Source organism: Pongo abelii, chromosome 19, assembly GCF_028885655.2.
Source record: "Pongo abelii isolate AG06213 chromosome 19, NHGRI_mPonAbe1-v2.0_pri, whole genome shotgun sequence".
NCBI classification, from domain to species: Eukaryota; Metazoa; Chordata; class Mammalia; order Primates; family Hominidae; genus Pongo; species Pongo abelii.
The window spans coordinates 74,812,201-74,828,042 of NC_072004.2; the positions used below are offsets into that span (position 1 = coordinate 74,812,201).

General features: G+C 46.4%; 1 protein-coding gene across 1 annotated transcript in view; it reads right to left on the reverse strand.

Moving 5' to 3' along the window:
- Positions 1-15,842, reverse strand: part of GPATCH8 (G-patch domain containing 8) — a 150,653-nt gene that overhangs the window by 112,100 nt on the left and 22,711 nt on the right. The window contains exons 3-4 of the mRNA XM_002827432.6: positions 3,393-3,518; positions 2,763-2,864 (exon numbers count right to left, since the gene is read on the reverse strand). The gene's annotated coding sequence lies outside the window, so the exon portion shown is untranslated. The remainder of the gene's footprint in view (positions 1-2,762; positions 2,865-3,392; positions 3,519-15,842) is intronic.

The following is a 15,842-nucleotide window of genomic DNA, read 5'->3' on the forward strand; positions in this document are numbered from 1 at the left end:
TTAGTGGAGATGGGGTTTCGCCATCTTGGCCAGGCTGGTCTCGAACTCCTGACCTCAGTTGATCCACCCACCTCGGCTTCCCAAAGTGCTGGGATTACAAGCATAAGCCACCGCGCCCAGCCCAAAAGTACTTATCACTTTTCTAGTATGTAATATAAACTCTATGAAGGCAGAGATTTTTCTTAGTTTTGTTTTTCTATCTCCCCAGAACCAAGACTAATGACTGGCACATAGTAGGCACTAAATATTCACTGAATGGATGAGGTGGAAAATGGGAAAGAATGAATAAGAACATGTTGGCATCAATTCAATATCTGAATAGTAGGACTTACAGAAATAACAAGGGAAAATGGAAGAAAAGCATATTAAAAAGCTGGACATGGTGGCCGGGTGCGGTGGCTCACTCCTGTAATCCCAGCACTTTGGGAGGCTGAGGCAGGTGGATCACCTGAGGTCAGGAGTTCGAGACCAGCCTGGCCAACATGGCGAAACCCTGTCTCTACTAAAAATACAAAAATTAGCCGGGCATGGAGGCGGGTGCCTGTAATCCCAGCTACTGGGGGCCTGAGACAGGAGGATTGCTTGAACCTGGGAGGCAGAGGTTGCAGTGAGCAGAGATTGTGCCATTGCACTCCAGCCTGAGCAACAGAGCAAGACTCCATCTCAATAAATAAATAAATAAAATACAATAAAATAAAAAGCTAGGCATGGTGGAGTATGCCCGTATCCCAGCTACTGGGGAGACTGAAGGAGGAGGATAGCTTAAATCCAGGAGTTCGAGACTGTAGTGTGCTATGATCATGCCTGTGAATAGCCACTGCACTCCAGTCTGGGCAACAGAGTGAGACCCTATCCCTTAAAAACAAACAAACAAAAAAGGACTTGAAATCAATTTGTTTAAGTATATTAAATAATGTGTGAACATCTTCTAGTACTAAGGGCCTGAGTTCTAAATTGAGAGATCCCAAAACAATGGATAAAAAAGAATTTGCTGCCAGGCACAGTGTTGTGAAATTTCAGGGCACGTGGGACAAAGAGAACCTCCTAAAGGCTTCCAGAGACGAAAAGTAGGTCACATATGAAGGATTGAGAATTGGAATGATGTTGGTCTTCTCCAGAGAAGAGAAGACTGGGCAGTAATATACCAACCTAGAAATCTATACCCAGCCAAACCATTAATCAACTATGAGAGGGAAAAATGACATTTTTTTGACCTGCAAGCCCTCAAATAAATTTACTCTGGGAGCCACTGAAGGATGTTTTAGAGCAAAACAATTACAGAAACATATATTGAGTGTTATGGTTGAGGTGCTACAGAAGACACAAAGATGAAGAGGAAAAGATTTATTCTAGGGTATATAAACAAAGGCATTGCCATCAGGTAAACCTGGATTTCAAACTCAACCTCTGTCACAAAAAGTACCTGTCAGTTAGGCACAGTGGCTCACACTTCTAATCCCAGCACTTCGGGAGGCTGAGGCCAGAGGATCACTTGAGCCCAGGAGTTCAAAGTTGCAGTGAGCTATGATCCCACTACGGCACTCCTCCAGCCTGGGAGACAGAGCAAGACCCTGTCTCTAAAGAAAAAAGAAAATCAAGACCAACGTGAGCAACATAGTAAGACCCTGTCTATACAAAAAAATAAAATAAATTAGCCGGGTGTGGTGGCATGCACCTGTAGTCCCAGCTACTTGAGAGGCTAAAGCGGCAGATCATTTAAGCCTGAGAGGTTGAGGCTGCAGTGAGCACACCCCTGCACTCCAGCCTGGGTGACAGAGCAAAACCCTGTCTCGAAAGAAAGAGAGAGAGGGGGGAGGGAGGAAGAGAGAGAGAGATAGAGAAGAAAAAAAAAGAAAGAGAGTGAGAGAAAGGGAAGAAAGAAAGAGAGAGAGAAAGAAAAAGAGAGAGTAAGGGGCCAGGCATGGTGGCTTACGCCTGTAATCCCAGCACTTTGGGAGGCTGAGGCGGGCAGATCATGAGGTCAAGAGATTGAGACCATCTGGCCAACATGGTGAAACCCCGTCTCTACTAAAAATACAAAAATTAGCTGGGCATGGTGGCGCATGCCTGCACTCCCAGCTACTTGAGAAGCTGAGGCAGGAGAATCGCTTGAACCGTGGAGGCGGAGGTTGCAGCGAGCCGAGATCACGCCACTGCACTCCAGGCTGGTGACAGAGCCAGACGCCTTCTCAAAAAAAAAAAAAAAAAAAAGAGGAATGGAGGGAGGGAGGCAGGCGGCAGGTAGGCAAGGCAGGCAAGCGGGGTGTAATAGCTCATGCCTGTAATCCCAGCACTTTGGGAGGCCAAGGCAGTCGGATCACCTGAGGTCAGAAGTTCCAGACCAGCCTGGCCAACATGGTGAAACCACGTCTCTACTAAAAATACAAAATTGCAAGGAGTGGTGGCACATGCCTGTAATCCCAGCTACTTCGGAAGCTGAGGCAGGAAAATTGTGTGAATCCAGGAGGCAGAGGTGGCAGTGAGCCGAGATTGCACCATTGCACTCCAGCCTGGGCGACAGAATGAGACTCTGTCTCAAAAACAAAACAAAACAAACAAACCCCCCCCCCCACACAAAGATAAAAGAACAGTCTGGGCACAGTGGCTCACACCTGTAATCCCAGCACTTTGGGAGGCCAAGGTGGACGGATCACTTGAGGCCAGGAGTTTGAGACCAGCCTGGGCAACATGGAGAAACCCCGTCTTTAGAAACAATACAAAAATTAGCCAGCGTGGCAGTGTGTGCCTGTAGTCCCAGCTACCTGGGAAGCTGAGGTGGGAGAATCACCGGAGTCTGGGAGGTTGAGGTTTCAGTGAGCCATGATCACACCACTGCACTCTAGCCTGGGTGACAGAGTGAGACCCTGTCTTGGAAAAAAGAAAAAAAAAAAAAAAAAGAAGAAAATCAGTCCCTGTCAACAATATATGAATGTAATAATACAAGAAATAATACATGAACATTTTCCAGAACTGAAGGACCTGATAGTTGGCTCTATATCAGGTGCTATGCTTAACACTTTACATGGATTATCAAAGTAATTTTTGACACATTAAGAGGCAATAAACTTGATTATCTCCACTTTACAAATGAGAATACTGAGGCTTAGAGATAAGAAACGTGGGGGACCTTCTCTGTTGGCTTTGGAGCCCCTCCGTCTATCTCTGTACAGGGGAGCTTTTTCCCCTGTCATCTCCCTTCTCACCTATTAAACTCTACACTCCTTAAAACCACTCCACGTAGGCTGGGCGCAGTGACTCACACCTGTAATCCCATCACTTTGGGAGGCCCAGGCGGGCAGATCATGAGGTCAGTTCGAGACCATCCTAGCCAACATGGTGAAACCCCGTCTCTACTAATAATACAAAAATTAGCCGGCTGTGGTGGCACATACCTGTAGTCCCAGCTACTTGGGAGGCTGAGGCAGAAGAATCGCTTGAACCAGGAGGCGGAGGTTGCAGTGAACCGAGATGGCACCACTGCACTCCAGCCTGGGTGACAGAGCAGAGCCAGACTCCATCTAAAAAAAAAAAGAAACAAAATACACAAAAAAAAAAAAAAAAAAAAGAAACAAAATAATGCTCCACGTGTGTCCATGTCATTTTATCCAAACCAGCATGAGGACCAAGAACCCTGGTGTTCCTCCACTCATCAGAAGCATATAATTTTGTCCATGGGCCGGGAAAGGCAATTCAATCATCAGACTGAAGCAATCAAACTCCAAATGGTGCTGCAAACTGAACCACACAGGGACACGCCTTTCTTTTGACGACCCTTAGATCGACCCTAGGAGGAGCCCTAGCTGCTGTTCCCCATTCGAAGCCCCTTTTCAGCAGGAAGTAGCCAGAAAGAGTCATTGCCCAAACCCCCCTAACAGCAGTTAGTGTGGCATCTCCACAGGGGGGAATGTTGTAGGAAAAGGGGTCCTTGGGAAGTTTTCATTTTTTAAAGCATCTCCAGAAAAGTTTCTTGTAAAGCCCCAGCTCTTATAGCCAGGCCAGCAACCTTTGATATGTGAATGCAGGCCATCAGAAACTGGATCCACCCAAACATGGAGATTCCCTCGGCCTTCTTGCCCTTTTCCCAGTTGTTTCTGGCAACATGGCCACTCCTACATATCCCATGTGTGTAGAACATCACAGCGCCCTGTATTTGCATATTAAAAGGCTAGGGTGGGAGGGCCAGCTTTTTCGTGGGCTACGTGAATGACATGCCTAGTCAAACCAATCCCCTGAGTCCCATGCAAATCAAAACACTGCCTCCTCCAGCCTCTGCAAATAAACCTGGCTGGTATCCCTGGCAGGTGGGAACCTCCTCTTTCCACTTTGGAGCCTCACTCCCTCTGTCTCTGTATAGGGGAGCTTCTTCCTTCTGTCCTGGCTCCTGTAGCAATGGAAGACAGAGCCAAATTTTATGACTGTGGTCAAGTCCCTTAGTAGCTGGTCAGGTTTCCTCCTCAGCATTTCTGGAAAATAACAGCATGCAGCCCCCACACGCTCTGTTTAGTGTTCAAAAGCTTGTTGTAAAATATACATAACAAAATCTGCCATTTTAACCTTTTTTTTTTTTTCTTTTGAGGCGGAGTTTTGCTCTTGTTTCCCAGGCTGGAGTGCAATGGCACGATTTCGGCTCACCACAACCTCTACCTCCCAGGTTCAAGCGATTCTTCTGTCTCAGCCTTCTGAGTAGTTGGGATTACAGGCACATGGCACCATGCCCGGCTAATTTTTGTGTTTTTAGTAGAGATGGAGTTTCATCATACTGGTCAGGCTGGTCTCAAACTCCAGACCTCAGGTGATCTGCCGGCCTCCACCTCCCAAAGTGCTGGGATTACAGGCGTGAGCCATCGCGCCTGGCCCATTTTAACTTTTTTTTTTTTTTAAGAGGTAGTGTCAGGATCTCCACTCACTGCAAGCTCCGCCTCCTGGGCTCAGGCCATTCTCCTGCCTCAGCCTCCCAAGTAGCTGGGACTACAGGCCCCCGCCACCACGCCCCGCTAAATTTTTGTATTTTTAGTAGAGACGGGGTTTCACCGTGTTAGCCAGGATGGTCTGGATCTCCTGACCTTGTGATCCACCCACTTCAGCCTCCCAAAGTGCTGGGATTACAGCCGTGAGCCACGGCGCCCAGCCGATTCTTCAATTCTTAAATTGCAAAATTTCTCTCTCTGTCTCTTCCTTTCTGTATATATAAGTTTATGTTTTGGGTTTTTTGTTTTTGTTTTTGTTTTTGTTTTTGTTTTCTGAACCATTTGAAAGTAAGTTGCAGACTGGGCACGGTGGCTCACGCCTGTAATCCCAGCACTTTGGGAGGCTGAGGCAAGTGGATCACCTGAGGTCGGGCATTCAAGACCAGCCTGACCAACATGGAGAACCCCGTTTCTACTAAAAATACAAAATTAGCTGGGTGTGGTGGTGAATGCCTGTAATCCCAGCTACTAGGGAGGCTGAGGCAGGAGAATTGCTTGAACCCGGGAGGTGGAGGTTGTAGTGAGCTGAGATCGTGCCATTGTGCTCCAGCCTGGGCAACAAGAGCGAAACTCTGTCCCAAAAAAAGAAAGAAAGTAAGTTGCAGATATCCTAGCACTTTACAGCTAAGTACTTTTAGCAGGGCCGGGCGCAGTAGCTCACGCCTGTAACTCCAACACTTTGGGAGGCCAAGGCAGGTAGATTGCTTAAGCTCAGGAGTTCGAGACCAGCATGGGCAATGTGGTGAAACCCTTGAGCTTAGGTGTTCCAGGCCAGCCTGGGCAACATGGTGAAATCCTGTCTTTACAAAAAATACAAAAAATTAGTGTGGTGGTGCACAATTGTAATTCCAGCTATTTAAGAGGTTGAGATGGGAGGATTGCTTGAGCCTGTGAGGCAGAGGTTGCAGTGAGCTGAGATCGCACCACTGTACTCCAGCCTGGGCGACAGACTGAGACCCTGTCTCAAAAAAAAAAAAAAAAAAAAGTCCAGCATGTATTGCCAAAGAATAAAAACATTGAGCTCCAGGACAACACTACTATTATGACACTCAAGAAATGTAGTGTTCATACAATAATGTTATCTAATATAAAGTCCATATTCAGCCGGGTGTGAGGGCTCACGCCTGTAATCCCAGCACTTCGGGAGGCTGAAGCAGGAGGATCACTTGAGGTCAGGAGTTTGAGACCAGCCTGGCCAACACGGCAAAACCCCGTCTGTACTAAAAATACAAAAATTGGCCCGGCGCGGTGGCTCACGCCTGTAATCCCAGCACTTTGGGAGGCCGATGAGGGCGGATCATGAGGTCAGGAGATTGAGACCATCCTGGCTAACCCAGTGAAACCCCGTCTCTACTAAAGATACAAAAAATTAGCCATGTGTGGTGGTGGACGCCTGTAGTCCCAGCTACTCAGGAGGCTGAGGCAGGAGAATCGCTTGTACCCGGGAAGTGGAGCTTGCAGTGAGCCGAGATTGCTCCACTGCACTCCAGCCTGGGCGACAGAGCGAGACTCCACTTCAAAAAAAAAAAAAAAAAAAATTAGCCAGGCGTGGTGGCAGGAACCTGTAATCCCAGCTATTCAGGAGGCTGAGGCAGGAGAATCGCTTGAACCTGGGAGCTGGAGGTTGCAGTGAGCCAAGCTCCTGCCACTGCACTCCAGCCTGGGCGACAGAGCAACACTCTGTCTCAAAAATAAATAAATGAATAAATAAATAAATAAAAATAGGGTCCATATTCAAAGTACCTCATTTTTGGTCTTTAGAGCTACTTGCTTTTGATCCAGGATCCAATCAATGATCAGGTATTGTTTTTAGCTGTCATGTTTCTTCACTATTTTTTCATCTACAGCAGTTCCATTGACTTTGGTTGTCTTTTGTTGCATTGAACATGCCCTTCAATTGGGATTTGTCTGGCTTATGACTAGATTCAGTTGAAACATTTTGCAAGAATACTAAATAGGTGGTGCTGTGATCTTCTCAGAGCACAACATGAGGAGGCACATGGTATCAACTGTCCTCATTATTAGTGATGTCGAGTTTCATTTATTGGTTAATGTCTTGTCAGCCAGACTGCTCCCTTGTAAAAGATGATACTTTGAGACCATGTGAATATCTTATTTTTCAACAGCCTTTCACTCCATGGGTTTTTGTGGAGTTTTGATTGTTTGTTTTATTTATTTATTTATATTTATTTAATGTTTTTGAGATGGCGTCTCACTCTGTCACCCAGGCTAGAGTGTAGTGGTGTGATCTTGGCTCACTGCAACCTCTGCCTCCCAGGTTCAAGCAATTCTCCTGCTTCAGCCTCCCGAGTAGGTCGGACTACAGGCATGCGTCACCATGCCCAGCTAATTTTTTTGTATTTTTAGTAGAGACGGGGTTTCACCATGTTGGTCAGGCTGCTCTCGAACTCCCGACCTCAAGTGATCTGCCTTTCTTGGCCTCCCAAAATGCTGGGATTACAGTCGTGAGCCACCGTACCCGGCCAATTGTTTGTTTTAAAGACGGGGTTTCACTCTGTTGCCCAGGCTAGAGTGCAGTGGCACCATCAGAGTTCACTGCAGCCTTGAACTCCTGGTCTCAGGCAATCCTCCCACTTCAGCTTCTCAAGTAGCTAGGACTATAGGTGCCTGCCACCATGCAAAGCCAATTTTTATTTTTATTTTTTGTAGAGACAGGGTCTCACTATGTTGCCCGGGCTGGTCTCAAACTCCTAGATTCAAGTGATCCTCCTGCCTTGACCTCACAATGTGCTGGGATTACAAAGTTTATTATCCACTGATAGTCCTTGCCTGAATTGTTTATTACAAACAATGGTTACAAAATCATGATTCTTTAATTCTATTATTTCTTCTACAATTATTAGTAGGAATGCTATAAAGACGAACTTTCTCTCCTTGCCGCCTACCATTTTAGAATATCACTGTGGATTCATAGATTTTTTTTCCTGATTTTTTTTTTTTTTTTTTTTGGGACAGAGTCTCGCTCTGTCGCCCAGGCTGGAGTGCAGTGGCACGATCTCAGCTCACTGCAAGTTCCACCTCCCGGGTTCAAGCAGTTCTCCTGCCTTAGCCTCTCGAGTAGCTGGGACTACAGGCGCCCGCCACCACACCCGGCTAATTTTTTGTATTTTAGAGAGACAGAGTTTCACTGTGTTGCCCAAGCTGGTCTCGAACACCTGAGCTCAGGCAATCTGACTGCCTCAGCCTCCCTGTGCTGGGATTACAGGCATGAGCCACTGCGCCCAGCCTTTTTTTTTCCTGATTTTATAATCCATTTTTGTTGTTGTTTTGCTTTGTTTGATGGAGTCTCACTCTGTCACCCGTGCTGGAGTGCAGTGGTGCGATCTCGGCTCACTGCAACCTCTGCCTCCTGGGTTCAAGTGATTCTCCTGCCTCAGCCTCCCGAGTAGCTGGGATTACAGGCACGTGCCACCATGCCCAGCTAATTTTTGTATTTTTAGTAGAGACAGGGTTTCCCCATGCTGGCCAGGCTGGCCCAGAGCTCCTAAACTCAAATGATCCACCCACCTCGGCTTCCCAAAGTGCTGGGATTACAGGCGTGAGCCACTGTGCCCGGCCAGGAGCATTTTTCAAAGGAAAAAAAAAAATCACCACTGGCCATACAGGATCCCCTGTGGTAGATAGCCAGTATGCTAGACTGGTGTCTTGGAGTACATTCTTTAGCACACTCCTTCCTTTATTCATCAAATATTTATCATGTGCCTAGTCCGAATCAGCCCTGCTCTAGATACTGAAGACGCCAGAGGTGAGCATGGCAGGAAAGGTTCTTGTTCTCATTGAGTTTATGTTCTGGCTGGGGGAGCCAGGTAAGGAGACAGTCAATATACAAGTAAACAAATGAGATCATTTCAAGCAGGGCGAGATGCTAAGAAGATAACGTGGGGTGATGTGACACAGAGGAACTGTGTGAGGCTGCTTTAAGTTAAGCAATGGTCAGGTGAGACCTCTGGACCAGGTGACATTTGAGCCGACAGCTCGATGTTATAAACTGGGGCACAGTGCTCCTGAGGTGCAGCCCAGGCCAGGCGAGAGGCAGGGCCACTTGTACAGGCTCCACACTCAGAAGAGCCCTTCGCTTGGTTTCATGCTCTGCCACAGCCATCTTGAAATTCTTAGTAATTTTTTTTGTTTGTTTTTTGAGACAGAGTCTCATTCTGTTGCTCAGGGTGGAGTACAGTGGTGCGATCTTGGCTCACTGTAACCTCCGCCTCCTGGGTTCAAGCAATTCTCCCACCTCAGCCTCCCAAGTAGCTGGGACTACAGGCACACACTGCCACATCCGGCTAATTTTTGTATTTTTAGTAGAGATGGGGTTTCACCATGTCGGCCAGTCTGGTCTCAAACTCCTAACCTCAAGTTATCCACCCACCTCGGCCTCCCAAAGTGTTAGGATTATAGGCGTGAGCCACCGCGCCCAGCTGAAATTCTTACTAATTTTTGATGGAGGGTCCCACAACTTCTTTTTCACTGGGCCCCACATATTATGTTGCCAGTCCTGGTTAGAGACACTGCAAGAAGGGGCTGGGGGAGAATATTTCGAGGTGAAGTGGAAAGGGAGGCAGGGGCCATCTCACCTAGGAGGGCCTTGAAGTCACTATAAGGAGTTAGAGCTAGCCAGACCCCGGCTCACACCTGTAATCCCAGCACTTTTGAAGGCTGAGGCGGGCAGATCACTTGAGGTTAGGAGTTCAAGACCAGCCTGGCCAACATGGTGAAACTCCATCTCTACTAAAAATACAAAAAAATTAGCTGGGCGTGGTGGCATATGCCTGTAATCCCAGCTACTGGGGAGGCTGAGGCAGGAGAATCACTTGAACCCGGGAGGTGGAGGTTGCAGTGAGCCAAGATCGTGCCACTGTACTCCAGCCTGGACAACAGAGCAAGACTCCATCTCAAAAAAAAAAAAAAAAAAAAGAGAGAGAGAGAGAGTTAGAGCTTTAACAGATTTAAAGAAGAGAAGCAATTTGATCTTATTTACATTTTCAAGAGACTCACCACTGCCTGTGTGTGGAGTATGGATTGTAAGGGGGCAAGAATGGAAGTGGGAGACCAGAGAAGACGCTGTTACAGTAATTTCCATGACAGGTGATGGATGGTGGCAACAGAAATAGAAGGTAAGTTTAAAGTATATTTTGCAGACAACTTGGCAAGAAGATAATGGATTAGATATTGAGGATGAGGAAAAGGGTAGATTAAGAATGACTTCCAGGTTCCAGGTGTGAGGAACCAGGCTGGATTTGGAGTCATTTACTGAGATTGGTAAGGTTGAGTGGGTGGGGGACAAATTTGGTAGGGTTTCAAGAATTGCATTTTGGCCAGGTATGGTGGCTCACACCTTTAATCCCAGCACTTTGGGAGGCTGAGGCAAGGATCACCTGAGGCCAGGAGTTCAAGACCAGCCTGGGCGAAATGTTGAGACCCTCCTCTCTACAAAAAAATTTAAAAAATTGGCTGGGTATGGTGGCTCATGACTGTAATCTCAGCACTTTGGGAGAGCAAGGCAGGAGAGTTGCTTTTTGTGGAGACCCTGACTCTACATCTAGCTCACTCCTGCCCCGAATTCCTGCGCTAAAGTGATCCTCCTGCCTCAGCCTCTCTAGTAACTGGGACTACAATTGTGTGCCAACATGCTCGGCTAAATTTTTTTTTTTTTGAGACAGGATCTAACTGTCTCAAAAACTGTCTCAAGCAATGTGATGTAGAGCAGGGCTGATTCAGACTAGGCACGTGATAAATATTTGATGAGTAAAAGAAGGAATGTGCTAAAAAACACCCTCTAAGGACAGCTTAGCAGCCTGGCTACCTACCACGGGGGGTCCTGCCTGGCCAGTGGTGAATTTTTTTTTTTTCCTTTAAAAATTAGTTGGATAAGGTGGCATGCACCGTTGGTTTCAGCTACTCAGGAGGCTGAGGTAGGAGAATTGCTTCAGACCAGGAGGTCGAGGCTGCAGTGAACCATATTCAAGCCATTGCCCTCCAGCCTGGGTAACAGAGTGAGATCCTGTCTCAAAAAAAAAAATTAGGCTGGGCGCAGTGGCTCACGCCTGTAATCCCAGCACTTTGGGAGGACGAGGTGGGCAGATCATGAGGTCAGGAGATCGAGACCAGCCTGGCTAACACAGTGAAATCTCATCTCTACTAAAAATAGAAAAAATTAGCCGGATGTGGTGGCACATGCCTGTAGTCCCAGCTACTCGGGAGGCTGAGGCAGGAGAATTGCTTAAACCTGGGAGGTGGAGCTTGCAGTGAGCCGAGATCGTGCCACTGCATTCCAGCCTGGGCGACAGAGTGAGACTCCGTCTCAAAAAAAAAAAAAAAAAAATTAGCCAGGCATGGGGGCACACAACTGTGGTCCCAGTTACTAGAGATGCTGAGGCATGGGGATCACATGAGCCCAGGAGTTGGAGGCAGCAGCGAGCTATGATCAAGCCACTGTACTCCAACCTGGGTGACAGGGCATGACCCTGTCTCTAAAAAAAAAAAAAAAAAAAAAATGCATTTTGGTAAATCTGAGATGTCTCTGAGTTTAAATGGATATGAAAAAAATCAACTGCCTATGTGGTTCTGTGTTTAGAAGAGATTCTCAAAGTGGTAGCAGAATAACATGGGAATGTTTGAAAAATAACACTGATTATTGGGCTCCACTCCAGTCCTGCCAGTCAGAATGCCATCCTCATCCCTGAAACCATGATTCTTATGCCCATGAACATTTGAGGCAGACTACTTTAAGAATTTCTATGAGGCAGGGTGCAGTGGCTCACGCCTGTAATCCCAGCACTTTGGGAGGCCAAGGTGGGCAGATCATGAGGTCAGGGCTTTGAGATGAGCCTGGTCAACATAGTGAAACCCTGTCTCTACTAAAAATACACAAATTAGCCAGGTGTGGTGGCACGCACCTGTAGTCCCAGCTACTCAGGAGGCTGAGGCAGGAGAATTGCTTGAACCCAGGAGGCGGAGGTTGCAGTGAGCCTAGACTACTGCACCATTGCACTCCAGCCTGGGTGACAGAGCAAGACTCTGTCTCAAAAAAAAAAAAAGAATTTCTGTGAGGCCACAAGCATTTCTATGAGCCCACACCTGTAATCCCAGCAGTTTGGGAGGCCAAGGCAGGCAGATTGCTTGAGCCCAGGAGTTCAAGACTAGACTGGGCAACATGGTGAAACTCCATCTCTACAAAAATTACAAAAATTGGCTGGGCGCAGTGGCTTACCCCTGTAATCCCAGCACTTTGGGAGGCCGAGGCGGGTGGATCACGAGGTCTAGAGATCGAGACCTGGCCAACATGGTGAAACCCCATCTCTACTAAAAATAAAAAATTAGCCGGGTGTGGTGGTGCACACCTGTTGTCCCAGCTACTCAGGAGGCTGAGGCAGGAGAATCGCTTGAAGCTGGGAGGTGGAGGTTGCAGTGAGCTGAGATGGTGCCACTGCACTCCAGCCTGGTGACAGAGTGAGACTCCGTCTCAAAAAAAAAAAAAAATTATCTGGGCGTGGTGGTAACATGTGCTTGTAACCCCAGCTACTCAGGAGGCTGAGGTGGGAGGATCACTTGAGCCTGGGAGGTCAAGGCTGCAGTGAGCAAGTTGCAATCATACCACTGCACTCCAGTCTGGGCAACAGAGCAAGAGCCTGTCTCAAAAAAAAAAAAAAAAAAATGTATTTCTATGAAGCAAGGGGCTGTGGCATCTACCTTCCCTCTGAAGATTCTCCAGGCTGAGAGATGAAGCAATCACCTCAAGAGACTTACTGAATATTTAAGCAGGGATTGGCCCCAGACACTTGGCACCATTCAGACTTCGGAGGAACAGACCTGATTTAGATATAATCTTCAATGTCCGTGGGTCTGGTGTAGGGACAGGAAAGAGTCTGTAAGGGGTTCAGTGTGGACTGAGGTCTGACTCTCCTTGACAGAGGAAGACTGATAAGAGGTGATGAAGGTCTGAACTAGATTTTTTACTATTTTATTCTTTTAAAACTATTTTCCTACATATCAGTACAAACAATTTTACCTAAACACATTAAGTGTTATTCTGTCTTCCAAACTTTTTAAAGCAGTGTTTTGTTTGTTTGTTTGTTTTTGAGACAGGGTCTTCCTCTGTCATCCAGGCTCGAGTGTAGTGGCACCATCATGGCTCACTGCAGCTTCAAACTCCTGGGCTCAAGTGGTCCTCCCACCTCAGCCTCCTGAGTAGCTGGGACTACAGGCACACGACCCTATGCTCAGCTAATTTTTTTATTTTTATTTTTTGTAGAGACAGGGTTTCATCATGTTGCTCAGGCTGGTCTCAAACTCCTGGGCTCAAGCAATCTGCCCACCTTGGCCTTCCAAAATGCTAGGATTACAGGCATTAGCCACTACACCAAACCTAGTCGTCTTCTTTTTTTTTTTGAGACGGAGTCTCGCTTTGTCACCAGGCTGGAGTGCAGTGGCATAATCTTGGCTCACTGCAACCTCTGACTCCCATGTTCAAGCGATTCTCCTGCCTCAGCCTCCCTAGTAGCTGGGACTACAGGCACGTGCCACCATGCCCAGCTAATTCTTGTATTTTCAGTAGAGATGGGGTTTCATCATATTGGCCAGGATGGTCTCGATCTCTTGACATTGTGATCTGCCCGCCTCGGCCTCCCAAAGTGCTAGGATTACAGAAATGAGCCACTGCGCCCCGCCTAATCTTGTTTTTAAACTTCTTTTTTCCTCTCCTTCTCTCCCAACCAGGTAACCCATGTCCAGTACCCAGTTTGTATTCATTCACTTTTTATTGCTCATATAATCATATATATACACACATATATATGTGTACATGAAATATAGGGGATTTGTTGTTAGTTTTCAAAAAAACAGGATCACATTATTCACACTTTTTGCTGCTTGCTTTTCTTTCTCAACAATACCTCCTAAATATTCCTCCAAGACAATTGTTACAGCTCTACAGCTCCCTTCTTTTTTGTTTTGTTTTTGTTTTTGTTTTTGAGACGGAGTCTCGCTCTGTGGCCCAGGCTGGAGTGCAATGGTGCGATCTCGGCTCACTGCAACCTCCACTTCCTGGGTTCAAGCAATTCTCCTGCCTCAGCCTCCATAGTAGCTGGGACTACAGGCGCGCGCCACCACACCCAGCTAATTTTTGTATTTTTAGTAGAGACAGGGTTTCACCATATTGGCCAGGCTGATCTCAAACTCCTGACCTCGTGATCTGCCTGCCTTGGCCTCCCAAAGTGCTGGGATTACAGAAATGAGCCACTGTGCCCGGCCCTCAGTTCCCTTCTTTTTAAAGACTGAATAATATTTCACTGAATGGCTGTTAACCATTTATTCAACCATTCGCTGATGGGCATTTACTGTTTTCAGTGTTTTGCAACTAACTAATCTTACACTGAGCATCCTTATACTGTACACCTATCCCTATGGATGGGTGGTTTTATTTCCATGGGATAGATTTCTAAGAGTAGGATTGCTCGGTTAAAGAGTAGATATGTGTGTTTCTTTGTTGTTGTTGTTGTTGTTTGAGACAGAGTCTCTGACGCCCAGGCTGGAGTGCAGTGGCGCAATCTCGGCTCACTGCAACCTCTGCCTTCTGAGTTCAAGTGATTCCCCTGCCTCAGCCTCCCGAGTAGCTGGGATTACAGGCACATGCCCCCATGTCTGGCTAATTTTTTGTATTTTTAGTAGAGACGGGGTTTCACTGTGTTAACCAGGATGGTCTGGATCTCCTGACCTCGTGATCTGCCTGCCTCGGCTTCCCAAAGTGCTGGGATTACAGGCCTGAGTCTTTTTTAATAATTGTTTTTCTATGAATCCTCTGACCATGACTTCACCATTTTTCTGTGAAGTGTTTGTCTTTTTCTTGTTAACTTGTAAGATTTTTTTGTATAGTACAGCTGTTAAATCATGGCTTGCCACCTGCATTACAACGTATTTCTAAATCTACTATTTTCCTTTTTAAAAGAAAATTTTCCTAATGCCTGTATTTATGTTCTGTTTTTCCATCCCCAAAATGTTTTAACTTTTATACAGTGAAATATTTATACCCTTTTTTCCTGTTGTAGCTTCTCGATTTTCAATCTTGGTTAATATTTTCCCACTCTTATACATCGTACATGCAGGCTTCTAGATTTTCATTAGATTTTATGCATTTAGTTTTTACATTTAAATTTTTGATCCATCTGGAGTTTATTTTTGCATATGGTATAAGATAAAGCTCTAATTTTATTTTCTTCCATTTGGAAATCCAGCTATGGTAAAATCATTTTTATTCTTTTCCCACTTAACTGAACAAACCCCTGTGTTATGTATTAGAATTTCAGCCAGGCCTGGTGGCTCAAGCCTGTAATCCCAGCTCTTTGGGAGGCCAAGGAGCGTGGATCACTTGAGTCCAGGAATTTGAGATCAGCCTGGGCAACATAGTGAAACCTTGTCTCTACAAAAAAATACAAAAATATTAGCCGAGGGCGGTGGTGCAGCACCTGTAGTTCCAGCTACTAGGGAGCCTGAGGTGGGAGGATCACCTGAGGTCGGGGCTGCAGACAGCAGAGATCACGCCACAATAAGGCAAGTCCATCCTCATTCTCTTTTTTTTATACCTTAATTGACACTCATTATCATATATTAAAACAATTTTTTTTGTTTTTGTTTTTTAGCTGAGAATGATTAGGAGAGTGGATTGAAAGGATTTCCCTGGTCCAGAAACTGGAATTCAGTGCGGTGCCACCTTAGCACGGGACGCAAGGGGATACAGGACAGGATGGAAGGGAGGTCATTCATCATATCTTGTTTTAGGTCCTGGGGACCGAAAGAGGTCCAACTTGGAGCAGGCACATTGGTCTAAGCCTAGTTCTGTTCAGTTCTGGCTCGACCCTC